The following is a 10,611-nucleotide window of genomic DNA, read 5'->3' as shown; positions in this document are numbered from 1 at the left end:
GCATCGATCGGCTTCAGTTAGCAGCAGTAGCGAAGGAATCGCTCGATCGGGTTCAGTTAACAGCCATCGATCAATCGCTCGGGTTCAGTAACGCGTAGCCTGCAGTGCAATCGCTCGGGTTCAGTTAGAGCCCAATGCCTCGCTCGTTTTCCGTTAGGGCCAACGCCTCGCACACACGCGCGTACGTGTATGAGAGAAACGCGCATCGCTCGGCCCCCGACCTCCCACCGTAACCGGGAACTCCGCGAAATTTCCTCCCCCTCGCTTCTACCATGGTTTTTTCCATCATGGACGGCCCAAAGAATGTCATGCAGCCGCGTCTCCGGCCTGCCCAGGACAAAAAGCCCATTTTCTGCCATGATTTTTGTCATAGAAGTAGGAGCCCACCACATCTATGATGATACCGGGTTTTGTCACAATTATCGTCATAGAAGTGTCATATGTATGACAGAAAAAAAATTTGTTCGGCCCAAAATGTAATGGATGTGTCTTTTTTTTGTAGTGCTCCCATGAACACGACGATGACGCAGTTTCTCCGTTGCAACCCAACCATGTACACGAGCCCTGGCCGTACGTATGCGCGAGTAGGCGTTCGAGACCCTGCCCGTATGTATGTACGTGGCCCTATTTTCTTTCTTGCACACTGGCGGCTGTACGTATGTGTACATGCTACATGCGCGCCTCTACTACGACACGTGCGCGCCTCTACATCGACCAATATTTACGTACACGTTCGCGACCAGAACGACAATGCTACGTATGGTTCGACCAGGTGGGTCCCGACTGTGAGGCACTTCCTTGCGTGCGAAGATGTAGCTGGTGGGTCCCAGCAGTCAGGGGCTGAATCATTTTTTTTGCCCGGACGCACTTCCTTGCGTGCGAAGATGTAGCTGGTGGGTCCCAGCAGTCAGGAGGAAACGTTTTTTTCATGAAATACGGTGGCACATCCGGTGGGTCCCCGCTGTCAGGTGGAGGAATAATTATTTTGCGCATAATAAGGAGGCACTTCCTTGCTGCGGCCGTGGACCCAGCTGTCGGCCTCTCCACGTATATTCCACGTCCGATGCAAGCCGTTCTTTGACCACGTTGACCACGCCATGCCGAGAGCACCAGGGCGGTGGACAACAGCGAGGCCTAGGAAGGAGACGACGCAGAGCCGGGGAAGACGCGGCAGTGGAAGCCCGCTCGGAGAGGAGTACGAGGGTTCACTGCTTCGGCTGCAGTGTGAGGCTGCCTTCGCCGTAGAATAACAGGGGGTGTGGGCGAGTGGAGGGATGGCCTGGCCAGCGGTGGGAGTAGTAGGGGCGGTGAGGCCTCCATGACAGCACAGCCGACCACGGGTGGCAGGAGCACGAGGCACGACTGGCGCTGGTTTGGGCGGCTGGAGCAAGAAGACCAGAGGTTCAAGAAGCACTACGACCGTTGGATGGACATCGTACGGTCACTGTTGCTAGAATCGTGAATATTGACTAAGTTGACAAAGCCCTCCGTCCCCGTCAACTTAGTAGGCCCACAAGTCAGCCTGCCACTATACTGGGTCCCAGCTAACAGGGGGAGTATTCAAATTTTTGTGCATAATCAGGAGGCACTTCCTTGCGTGCGAAGATATAGCCGGTGGGTCCAAGCTATCAGCGGCGGTAACGTTTCTTTCGTGAAATACAGAGGCCCTTTCGATGGGTCCCAGATGTCAGGTGGAGGAATCATTATTTTGCGCGTAATAAGGAGGCATTTCCTTCCGTGCGGCCGTGGACCCAGCTGTCAGCCTCTCCACATACATTCCACTTCAGATGCACGTCGGTCGTTGACCATGTTGACCCGGCTGCGCCGAGAGCACCAGGGTGGTGGATGACGGTGAGGCCTAGGAAGGGAACGACACGGAGCCAGGGAAGAGTCGGCAGTTGTTTCCCACGTGGAGGGGAGTATGACTATACGAGGGTTTACTGGTTTGTCTACCGTCGCTGGAGAATAACAGCAGGTGTGGTTGAGTAGAAGGATGGCTAGGCCAGTGATGGGAGTACGTTGGGGCGGTGAGGCCTGCGCGGCAGCATTGCCGGCCGCGGGGAGGATAGAGCACGCAGTCCCGCCGACGCTTGTTTGAGCGGCTGGAGCAGGAAGAGCAGAGATTGAAGAAGCACGACGGCCGTTGGATGGACATCCAACAGTGACTGCTTGTGCGTCTACCTTTTTTTTAGGAAAGCCTCAAATCTGTGGAAAACATCGTACAACCCATCTACCATTATTTCTAATAATTTACAGCCCATTTGCTAATTCTTAAGGTTTTTTGGAGCCCATATTCTTTTTGTTAGCATATTTCGGTGCGGTCTGAACTGTTTTTAATCCCAAAATTTCGATTCACATTCAAACTGATTTTAAAAATAAATGTATATCAATATAAAATCCGACAAATTGTCCATGCATAAAAATCAATGCAATTTAAAATTTAGAAATGAAAAAAGAAATTTGAAACTAATTGCTGGTTTGATGTGTTTTAAAAATGTACATCCCATTTCTGATTACTGATAGGCCATTTTCTCGGCCAGCCAAATGAAGCTCTCCTTGTCTTGAAAGATTTGCAGCCCAACAGGCGTGGCAAAGCGACTTACTTGGCAAATCACAAAAAAACTGGGCTGTGGCCGTGGACCCAGCTGTCAACCTCTCCACGTACAGTACTCTTCTGATGGAAGTCGGTCATTGACCACATTGACCACACCGCGTCGAGAGCACCAAGGCGATGGACGACAGCGAGGCCTAGGAAGGGGCGACGCGGAGCAGGGGAAGACGCGGCAGTGGATGCCCACGCAGAGAGGAGTACGAGGGTTCACTGGTTCAGCTGCGGTGTGAGGCTGCCGTCGCCGCAGAATAACATGGGGTGTGGGTGAGTGGAGGGATGGCCTGGCCAGCGGTGGGAGCAGTATGGGGGCGGTGAGGCATCCGCGGCAGCACAGCCGGCCACGAGAGGCAGGAGCAGGCGGCACGACCGGTGCTGCTTTGGGCGGCTGGAGCAAGAAGACCAGAGGTTGAAGAAGCACTATGGCCGTTGGATGGACATCGTACGGTCACTGGAGTTAGAATCGTTCATATTGACTAAGTTGACAAAGCCTCTGTCCCCGTCAACTTAGTAGGCCCACAAGTCAGCCACCCACTATTGTGGTTCCCAGCTACCAGGGGGTATTCATTTTTTTATGCGTCATAAGGAGGCACTTCCTTGCGTGCGAAGATATAGCTGGTGGGTCCGACCTTTCTGCGGGGGGAACGTTTTTTTCCTGAAATACAGAAGCCCTTCCCATGGGTCCATTGTTGGAAATATGCCCTAGAGGCAATAATAAAAGCATTATTATTATTCCTTGTTCATGATAATTGTGTTTATTCATGCTATAATTGTGTTATCCGGAAATCGTAATACATGTGTGAATAATAGACACCAACATGTCCCTAGTAAGCCTCTAGTTGACTAGCTCGTTGATCAACAGATAGTCATGGTTTCCTGACTATGGACATTGGATGTCATTGATAACGAGATCACATCATTAGGAGAATGATGTGATGGACAAGACCCAATCCTAAACATAGCATAAGATCGTATAGTTCGTTTGCTAGAGTTTTTCCAATGTCAAGTATCCTTTCCTTAGACCATGAGATCATGTAACTCCCGGATACCGTAGGAGTTCTTTGGGTGTACCAAACGTCACAACGTAATTGTGTGACTATAAAGGTATACTACGGGTATCTCCGAAAGTGTCTGTTGGGTTGACACGGATCAAGACTGGGATTTGTCACTCCGTATGACGGAGAGGTATCACTGGGCCCACTCGGTAATGCATCATCATTATGAGCTCAAAGTGACCAAGTGTCTGGTCACGGGATCATGCATTACGGTACGAGTAAAGTGACTTGCTGGTAACGATATTGAACAAGGTATTGGGATACCATCGATCGAATCTCGGGCAAGTAACATACCGATTGACAAAGGGAATTGTATACGGGATTGCTTGAATCCTCGACATTGTGGTTCATCCGATGAGATCATCAAGGCGCATGTGGGAGCCAACATGGGTATCCAGATCCCGCTGTTGGTTATTAACCGCAGAGCAATCCTGGTCATGTCTACATGTCTCCCGAACCCATAGGGTCTACACACTTAAGGTTCGGTGACGCTAGGGTTGTAGGGATATGTATATGCAGTAACCCGAATGTTGTTCGGAGTCCCGGATGAGATCGCGGACGTCATGAGGAGTTCCGGAATGGTCCGGACGTAAAGATTTATATATGGGAAGTCTTGTTTTGGTCGCCGGAAAAGTTTCGCGCATTATCGGTATTGTACCGGGAGTGCCGAAAGGGGTCCGGGGGTCCACCAAGGGGGTCCACCTGCCCCGGGGGGGCACATGGGCTGTAGGGGTGTGTGCCTTGGCCCATATGGGCCAAGGGCACTAGCCCCAAGAGGCCCATGTGCCAAGAGATAAGGGAAAGGAAGAGTCCTAAAGGGGGAAGGCACCTCCTAGGTGCCTTGGGGAGGATGGACTCCTCCCTGGCCGCACCCTTCCTTGGAGGAAGGGCCAAGGCTGCGCCCCCCCTCTCCCTTGGCCCTATATATAGTGGGGGGAAGGGAGGGCAGCCGCACCTTTGCCTTTGGTGCCTCCCTCTCCCTCTCCAACACCTCCTCCTCCTCCATAGAGCTTGGCGAAGCCCTGCCGGAGTACTGCAGCTCCATCACCACCACGCCGTCGTGCTGCTACTTGAGCCATCTTCCTCAACCTCTCCTTCCCCCTTGCTGGATCAAGAAGAAGGAGACGTCACGCTGACCGTACGTGTGTTGAATGCGCAGGTGCCGTCCGTTCGGCGCTAGGATGTCCGGTGATTTGGATCACGTCGAGTACGACTCCCTCATCCCCGTTCTGTGAACGCTTCCGCTCACGATCTACAAAGGTATGTAGATGGATCCGATCTCTCGTTGCTAGTGAACTTATAGATGGATCTTGGTAAAACCGTAGGAAATTTTTTGTTTTCTGTAACGTTCCCCAACAGTGGCATCATGAGCTAGGTCTATGCGTTGTTCTCTTTGCACGAGTAGAACACAATTTTTTGTGGGCGTAGATGTTGTCAACTTTCTTGCCGCTACTAGTCTTATCTTGCTTCAGCGGTATTGTGGGATGAAGCGTCCCGGACCAACCTTACACGTACGCTTACGTGAGACCGGTTCCACTGACTAACATGCACTAGTTGCATAAGGTTGCCGGCGGGTGTCTGTCTCTCCCACTTTAGTTGGAGCGGATTCGATGAGAAGGGTCCTTATGAAGGGTAAATAGAAGTTGACAAATCATGTTGTGGCTTTCACGTAGGTAAGAAAACGTTCTTGCTAGAACCCTATTGCAGCCACGTAAAACTTGCAACAACAATTAGAGGACGTCTAACTTGTTTTTGCAGCAAGTGTTTTGTGATGTGATATGGCCAAAGTTGTGATGAATGATGAATGATATATATGTGATGTATGAGATCATGTTCTTGTAATAGGAATCACGACTTGCATGTCGATGAGTATGACAACTGGCAGGAGCCATAGGAGTTGTCTTTATTTTTGTATGACCTGCGTGTCATTGAGAAATGCCATGTAAATTACTTTACTTTATTGCTAAACGTGTTAGCCATAGTAGTAGAAGTAATAGTTGGCGAGCAACTTCATGGAGACACGATGATGGAGATCATGGTGTCATGCCGGTGACAAGATGATCATGGAGCCCCAAGATGGAGATCAAAGGAGCTATGTGATATTGGCCATATCATGTCACTATTATTATTTGATTGCATGTGATGTTTATCATGTTTTGTACATCTTGTTTACTTAGCACGACGGTAGTAAATAAGATGATCCCTCATAATAATTTCAAGAAAGTGTTCCCCCTAACTGTGCACCGTTGCGACAGTTCGTTGTTTCGAAGCACCACGTGATGATCGGGTGTGATAGATTCCAACGTTCACATACAACGGGTGTAAGACAGATTTACACATGCAAACACTTAGGTTGACTTGACGAGCCTACATGTACAGACATGGCCTCGAAACACAGAAGACCGAAAGGTCGAGCATGAGTCGTATAGAAGATACGATCAACATGAAGATGTTCACCGACGTTGACTAGTTCGTCTCACCTGATGATCAGACACGACCTAGTTAACTCAGATTATGTTATACTTAGATGACTAGAGGGGTGTCTATCTGAGTGGGAGTTCATTGAATAATTTGATTAGATGAACTTAATTATCATGAACTTAGTCTAAAATCGTTACAATATGTCTTGTAGATCAAATGGCCAACGTTGTCCTCAACTTCAACGCGTTCCTAGAGAAAACCAAGTTGAAAGACGATGGCAGCAACTATACGGACTGGGTCCGGAACCTGAGGATCATCCTCATAGCTGCCAAGAAAGATTATGTCCTACAAGCACCGCTAGGTGACGCACCCGTCCCACAGAACCAAGACGTTATGAATGCTTGGCAGACACGTGCTGATGATTATTCCCTCGTTCAGTGCGGCATGCTTTACAGCTTAGAACCGGGGCTCCAAAAACGTTTTGAGAGACACGGAGCATATGAGATATTCGAAGAGCTGAAAATGGTTTTCCAAGCTCATGCCCGGGTCGAGAGATATGAAGTCTCCGACAAGTTTTTCAGCTGTAAGATGGAGGAAAATAGTTCTGTCAGTGAGCACATACTCACAATGTCTGGGTTACATAACCGCTTGACTCAGCTGGGAGTTAATCTCCCTGATGACGTAGTCATTGACATAATCCTTCAGTCGCTTCCACCAAGCTACAAGAGCTTTGTGATGAACTTCAATATGCAGGGGATGGAAAAGACCATTCCTGAATTATTTGCAATGATGAAATCAGCAGAGGTAGAAGTCAAAAAGGAACATCAAGTGTTGATGGTGAATAAAACCACTAAGTTCAAGAAAGGCAAGGGTAAGAAGAACTTCAAGAAGGACGGCAAGGGAGTTGCCGCGCCCGGTAAGCAAGCTACCGGGAAGAAGCCAAAGAATGGACCCAAGCCCGAGACTGAGTGCTTTTATTGCAAGGGAAGTGGTCACTGGAAGTGGAACTGCCCCAAATACTTAGCGAACAAGAAGGCCGGCAAAACAAAAGGTATACGTGATATACATGTAATTGATGTGTACCTTACCAGTACTCGTAGTAGCTCCTGGGTATTTGATAACGGTGCAGTTGCTCACATTTGTAACTCAAAGCAGTAGCTGCGGAATAAGCGGAGACTGGCGAAGGACGAGGTGACGATGCGCGTCGGGAATGGTTCCAAGGTCGATGTGATCGCCATCGGCACGCTACCTCTACATTTACCTACAGGATTAGTTTTAAACCTCAATAATTGTTATTTAGTGCCAGCTTTGAGCATGAACATTGTATCGGGATCTCGTTTAATTCGAGATGGCTACTCATTTAAATCCGAGAATAATGGTTGTTCTATTTATATGAGAGATATGTTTTATGGTCATGCTCCGATGGTGAATGGTTTATTCTTAATGAATCTCGAGCGTAATGCTACACATGTTCATAGTGTGAATACCAAAAGATGTAAGGTTGATAATGATAGTCCCACATACTTGTGGCACTGCCGCCTTGGTCACATAGGTGTCAAACGCATGAAGAAGCTCCATGTAGATGGACTTTTAGAGTCTCTTGATTATGAATCATTTGACACGTGCGAACCATGCCTCATGGGTAAAATGACCAAGACTCCGTTCTCAGGAACAATGGAGCGAGCAACCAACTTATCGGAAATCATACATACTGATGTGTGTGGTCCAATGAGCGTTGAGGCTCGCGGTGGCTATCATTATGTTCTCACCCTCACTGATGACTTGAGTAGATATGGGTATGTCTACTTAATGAAACACAAGTCTGAAACATTTGAAAAGTTCAAGGAATTTCAGAGTGAGGTTGAGAATCAACGTGACAGAAAAATCAAGTTTTTGCGATCAGATTGTGGAGGAGAATACTTGAGTCACGAATTTGGCACACACTTAAGAAAATGTGGAATAGTTTCACAAATCACGCCGCCTGGAACACCTCAGCGTAATGGTGTGTCCGAACATCGTACTCACACTCTATTAGATATGGTGCGATCTATGATGTCTCTTACCGATTTACCGCTATCTTTTTGGGGCTATGCTTTAGAGACTGCCGCATTCACTTTAAATAGGGCTCCGTCGAAACCCGTTGAGACGACACCGTATGAATTATAGTTTGGGAAGAAACCTAAGCTGTCGTTTCTAAAAGTTTGGGGATGCGATGCTTATGTCAAGAAACTTCAACTTGAAAAGCTCGAACCCAAGTCGGAAAAATGCGTCTTCATAGGATACCCTAAAGAAACTATGGGGTATACCTTCTACCTCAGATCCGAAGGCAAGATCTTTGTTGCCAAGAATGGATCCTTTTTAGAGAAAGAGTTTCTCTCGAAAGAAGTAAGTGGGAGGAAAGTAGAACTTGATGAAGTATTACCTCTTGAACCGGAAAATGGCGCAACTCAAGAAAATGTTCCTGAGGTGCCTGCACCGACTAGAGAGGAAGTTAATGATGATGATCATGAAACTTCATATCAAGTTGCTACTGAACTTCATAGGTCCACAAGGACACGTTCCGCACCAGAGTGGTACGGCAACCCTATCTTGGAAATCATGTTGTTAGACAACGGTGAACCTTCGACCTATGAAGAAGCGATGGCGGGCCCGGATTCCGACAAATGCCTAGAAGCCATGAAACCCAAGATAGGATCCATGTATGAAAACGAAGTATGGACTTTGACTGACTTGCCCGTTGAGAGGCGAGCCATAGAAAATAAATGGATCTTTAAGAAGAAGACAGACGCGGATGGTAATGTGACCATCTATAAAGCTCGGCTTGTCGCTAAGGGTTATCGACAAGTTCAAGGGGTTGACTATGATGAGACTTTCTCACCGGTAGCGAAGCTAAAGTCCGTCCGAATCATGTTAGCAATTGCCGCATTCTATGATTATGAGATATGGCAAATGGACGTCAAAACGGCATTCCTTAATGGTTTCCTTAAGGAAGAATTGTATATGATGCATCCGGAAGGTTTTGTCGATCCTAAGAATGCTGACAAGGTGTGCAAGCTCCAACGCTCGATTTATGGGCTGGTGCAAGCATCTCGGAGTTGGAACATTCGCTTTGATGAGATGATCAAAGCGTTTGGGTTTACGCAGACTTATGGAGAAGCCTGCGTTTACAAGAAAGTGAGTGGGAGCTCTGTAGCATTTCTCATATTATATGTAGATGACATACTTTTGATGGGAAATGATATAGAACTCTTAGACAGCATTAAGGCCTACTTGAAAAGAGTTTTTCAATGAAGGACCTTGGAGAAGCTACATATATATTAGGCATCAAGATCTATAGAGATAGATCAAGATGCCTCATAGGTATTTCACAAAGCACATACCTTGATAAGATATTGAAGAAATTCAATATGGATCAGTCTAATAAGGGGTTCTTGCCTGTGTTACAAGGTGTGAAATTGAGCTCAGCTCAATGTCCGACCACGGCAGAAGATGTAGAAGAGATGAGTGTCATCCCCTATGCCTCAGCCATAGGTTCTATTATGTATGCCATGCTATATACCAGACCTAATGTAAACCTTGCCGTAAGTTTGGTAGGTAGGTACCAAAGTAATCCCGGCAAGGAACACTGGACAGTGGTCAAGAATATCCTGAAGTACCTGAAAAGGACTAAGGAAATGTTTCTCGTTTATGGAGGTGACGAAGAGCTCGTCGTAAAGGGTTACGTCGACGCTAGCTTCGACACAGATATGGATGACTCCAAGTCACAAACCGGATACGTGTATATTTTGAATGGTGGGGCAGTAAGCTGGTGCAGTTGCAAGCAGAGCGTCGTGGCGGGATCTACATGTGAAGCGGAGTACATGGCAGCCTCGGAGGTAGCGCATGAAGCAATTTGGGTGAAGGAGTTCATCACCGACCTAGGAGTCATACCCAATGCGTCGGGGCCAATCAAACTCTTCTGTGACAACACTGGAGCTATTGCACTTCCCAAGGAGCCCAGGTTTCACAAGAAGACCACGCACATCAAGCGTCGCTTCAACTCCATTCGTGAAAATGTTCAAGATGGAGACATAGATATTTGTAAAGTACATACGGACCTGAATGTAGCAGATCCGTTGACTAAACCTCTCCCTAGAGCAAAACATGATCAACACCAGAATTCCATGGGTGTTCGATTCATCACAATGTAACTAGATTATTGACTCTAGTGCAAGTGGGAGACTGTTGGAAATATGCCCTAGAGGCAATAATAAAAGCATTATTATTATTCCTTGTTCATGATAATTTCTTTATTCATGCTATAATTGTGTTATCCGGAAATCGTAATACATGTGTGAATAATAGACACCAACATGTCCCTAGTAAGCCTCTAGTTGACTAGCTCGTTGATCAACAGATAGTCAAGGTTTCCGGACTATGGACATTGGATGTCATTGATAACGAGATCACATCATTAGGAGAATGATGTGATGGACAAGACCCAATCCTAAACATAGCATAAGATCATATAGTTCGTTTGCTAGAGTT

Source organism: Triticum dicoccoides, chromosome 2A (assembly GCF_002162155.2).
Source record: "Triticum dicoccoides isolate Atlit2015 ecotype Zavitan chromosome 2A, WEW_v2.0, whole genome shotgun sequence".
Taxonomy (NCBI): domain Eukaryota; kingdom Viridiplantae; phylum Streptophyta; class Magnoliopsida; order Poales; family Poaceae; genus Triticum; species Triticum dicoccoides.
The sequence above is the reverse complement of the archived record's forward strand: the minus strand, read 5'-3'. Positions refer to the sequence as shown.